This window comes from Vanellus vanellus (genome assembly GCF_965231255.1).
Source record: "Vanellus vanellus genome assembly, chromosome: 2".
NCBI classification, from domain to species: domain Eukaryota; kingdom Metazoa; phylum Chordata; class Aves; order Charadriiformes; family Charadriidae; genus Vanellus; species Vanellus vanellus.
The window spans coordinates 142,794,430-142,798,628 of NC_138906.1; the positions used below are offsets into that span (position 1 = coordinate 142,794,430).

The window sequence follows — 4,199 nt, forward strand, 5'->3', positions numbered from 1 at the left end:
GGTCTGCGGCGCGGAGGGCCCTTCCCACTGACCGGGCTCTCGGCGTGGGGCGGGGAGGCGACGGGGCCGGGTAAGGGGAAGGAAGGGCAGAGGAAGGGGCTGGGAATGAATGGGACCGGGGCGGGGGCGGGGGCTGGGCTGGGCTGGGCTAGCCGGGCCTGCCTCCCTCCGTCCCCCCGCCACGGGCTAATGAGCGGGGAGAGCCGGGCTCCCTCCGGCGGAGCGGGCGGGGGAGCGCCGCTGCGGTGGGCCGCGCCGGGGCCTCCCGGGCCGGGGAGCCTCCCTGCGGCCTGCCGGCAGCCGCAGCGCCGGCGGAGGAGGAGGAGGAGGCGGAGGAGGAGGAGGAGGAGGAGGAGGAGGGTCGGCCACGGCGGCGGGGGGGGGGAGGGGGGCGGTGCGGGCCAGCCCGCCCCTCGGTGCCCCGGGGAACCGAGCGGGCTCCCGCCTCCCCCGGGCAGCCCCGAGAGGAGGGGGAGGGGGAAGAGCCTGAGGCCGTGGGGTGGTGGCCGTAGCAGGCAGCGGTAAATGGAGGGCGAGTTCGGCAGGAGGGTGTCTGGAGGGGAAACATAACAACCTTCTTTTTAATTTTTTTTTTTAAAGTGGTTTTGATTTTTTTTTTTTTTTGTCTGAAACGCTGTGGTTATAAATATCAATACTAGGGAAGTGCTATCGTTGATTTAAGCGCTACGAGCCACCTTTTCCAGGAGCGTGAGGATGCAGACCGGCAGCGAGGGACTCAGCCCAGGCGGTACCCACTGGGGTGTGAAAATGGTGGTCACCCTTAAGGGCACGGTAAACGTGGGGGGATAAATCTACGCATTATCAAATCTGCTGCTCAACCGAGGAGTCTCACCCCTCGTGTCAGTGAGCTCTCTAAGGACGTAAGGACTTCATTTCCTTCTGCTAGACAGCCCTCTCGGGCACCATCTGGAAGTCTCCAGCACAGAGGAAGAATAGCCTTCCCTGATGAATTTTTCAACCAATATTGGAATAAGACAGATGTTTGTCACCCGTGTATCGTTTCCTTCTGTTGTCCATAGGTCAGAGATTGCCAGGCTGTGGTAAAACCAGAAGATAAGCAGTTACTTTGTACACACGCAGAGATGACAGCCAAGTGCCACCCAGCATCCCCATGGCGACGTTACCCAGAGCCAAGCAGCTTCTTGAAGTGCGTTACGTGGCAGGTGTGCAGATGTTTTTGTAAAAAATAGGTAAAGATGAGATTGTGGCCTGGGAGTTCACAAGCTGGTCATATTCCTTCTTTAATAATACATTTTATAAAATAAAATAAAATAGTATTTCTTGTATCATGCTGAAAATTTTCTGTGGGAGCTGTTTTTCACCAAAAAATGTTTCATCTAGGAAGTCAAACTGTTCCACAAAAACAGATTGATGCATTTGAGAGTCTCTAAGAAATAATCAAATCATTAAATTAAATGGAGGCTGATGTGTTTTATTTCTGTAAGATTTTAAATGATTCATTTTTACTCTAATAACTCTAATATGGAATTCTTTAATAACTCTCATATGGAATTAATAAGGTATGGTAATATTGTGATGGCAAACCACAATGTTTTCATAGATTATTTTAATGTTTCCAAAACAGAAAAAAAAAAAAGGTTTTATTTTGAGGCAAATTTTAAATATTGTTCATTCTTTCTCATTTGGGACAAAATTACATTTTTGAGCGTTGTTATTTACTGCAGGAATAAAGACTGAATTTGAGTGACCTCTGATGTTACCATGTAAGGAATAATGTGCTATAAGGCAGCTTGGTTGTGTTACACCAACTGTCTTCATCACGCAAGAAATGCAGTCATGCCACGTCAAACTGCTCTTTCCTTGGAAAATGTGGTAACTAACTTGGAAGATGCTTTTTTTTGGTATAAATTGAGCTTTCAGTTTTCAGTCAGCTTAAGAATAACTCTCTCAAGCTCAAATCAATACTTAGAAGCTTTTTTTTGTGAGGATTTTTAGGGCTCCAGGTGTTTTGCGCCCCCAAATCCTTTGTCTTGATGAGGTACTGCGAGGCAGACTTTGGCAGGTCAAAAGTAGATCATTAATATTACTGGTCAGGACATATCTTCAGGACATCTTCAGCCCATGATCTTGCCCATTTTCAACAAGTACAGTGCCGTAGGCTTTCTTTTGGAGTCCTGATGCAGGAACTGGCATTTGTGACCAGGTTTCTTTGCCATTTATCTTGTTTGGGGACACAGAAAAGATTTTAGATCTTGTTAAAGCTGCCAAGCAGGCAGCAGCGAGTTCCATCAATGCCTGGTCCATCCTGCTGCAATTACAGCAAATTGTCTGTGTGGGACCTCATTCTCCACTGAACTGCTGTTCTGTGCCTCAGAAGAAGACTGAAAACCTTACAATCACTTCCAGGGGCCCACAGGGAAAGCTATGTCACAGCTCAGTCTGACAGCTCAAGCCTGCACATACAGCTGAGAATTATTGTTATTAAGCATCCCAGCATGCTGACCTATTCTGGGAAATATGATTGTCATCTAAATAAGTACCCGTTTGGGATAAAAAAAAAATACACATTCCTCTAGCCCCTGTGACTTGACTTGCCAGAGTACTTTAAACCCTGGTAACCTGAGCTGCTAAATAGTCTAAATAGCAGAAATTAGGTAATAGTTCAGTCATCGGCCTCTGTTTTTCAGTATTTTGAGTCCGTGCATTTAAGGTAGCCAAAGGTCTACAGGACTTTCCGACTCACACGTTGCAGACTGACGTGTAGATCTGCGAGCATTAGCTGCAGTGTCCACGTGAAGTTGGATGGACCCAGCTAGTAACAACAGCGGGTACCAAAAGGTGTAGTGGGAAACAAGGTGATGTACTCGGCTGGTAACAAACCTCCTTTGGGTGTTACTTGGGCTGTAAAGTGAAGAAGTCAAACATCAGATAGGGGCAGGCTGAAGACAACTTAGGCAGTGAGGACTTGCCACTTTCTTCCTGCTCTTCTTCCTCTGGACACAAATGCCTTGTCATAGGTGTTTAATTACACTGCTGGACAGTTTTCCTTCTATGAAAATCCTGTGTTGTCCAGTGGGGAAGATGCTCTGCCCTGAGCAGCCCTGCTTGTGACTGAACTACCCAGAGGATACATCACTACTCGAGTTCGGTGCCATGGTGCAAGCCACAGTGCATGGCACATCACGGTGGTTTTCTACACTTAGCTTCATTGTCCCTCGGTTCCTTTGACCTAGGACAAGAGGTAACGGGCAAACTTGAACATAGGAAGTTCCATCTTAACATGAGGAGGAACTTCTTTACTTTGAGCGTGGCAGAGCACTGGAACAGGCTGCCCGGCGAGGTGGTGGAGTCTCCCACTCTGGAGAGATTCAAAACCCGCCTGGATGCTGTCCTGTGCAACTTGCTGTAGGTGACCCTGCTCTGCGGGGGGGGTTAGACTAGATGATCTCCAGAGGTCCCTTTCAACTCTGACCATTCTGTGATTCTGTGATTCTGTGACTGGCGAGTGACAGCACACCCTGCATTGTGCCTCACTCTTGTACTGCGGTACCTGTTTATGCTGCCATACGTAGACATGCCAACACGGCGTGGGTTCCCAGCAGTAAAGGCTGAATGACAATGAGTGTGGATCCAACCACGTGTCTCCATGGAAAATATCTCTGTAATTGCAGGTAAACTGAAAACATGCTGCCACAGAGCTCTGAAAATGATACAGGCAAATGAACCAACTATACCCCTGAGACCAGCCTTACAGAAGGTTTCGCAAGGTGTCTTCATCTGTGTCACAGAACTGAATCACATATGTACCTCTCCGTCCTGCCCCAAAGTTGGATTGTTTCATGTAAACTTCTGTAGCAAATAAATGAGGGCTGAGCAAGGCAGCACATCAGTCACTAACAAGGCTTACATCAAATAGAGGCATAAAATGAACAGGGTTTAAGATATTTTTGTCTACTATTTTTAATAATTTCTCATGCTTAGCGTGATCTTTTGAGAAGCTTGGTAATGCTCAAGTTTTATTTTTATTTTGAAAGTATCATCCTCATTGTTTATTTTATTTTTTTATTTTCCCTACATAAAAGAAAGAATCAAACTAGTTTAGCATGAGACAAACCACTGCAAATGTTGGAGCTCATTGTCAAATGCAAAAGTATTTGTGTATCAATACTATAAACAATTACAACTCTGATAATCTTGCTTAAGTGCAAAAAGTATCT

General features: G+C 46.9%; 1 long non-coding RNA gene across 1 annotated transcript; it reads left to right on the plus strand.

Moving 5' to 3' along the window:
* The first annotated feature begins 730 nt into the window (after nucleotides 1-730).
* LOC309669251 lies at nucleotides 731-3,903 on the plus strand. The gene is made up of 3 exons (XR_014268890.1): nucleotides 731-792; nucleotides 1,041-1,211; nucleotides 3,654-3,903. It is a non-coding gene; the product is annotated as an uncharacterized lncRNA (long non-coding RNA).
* The last annotated feature ends 296 nt before the right edge of the window (nucleotides 3,904-4,199 follow it).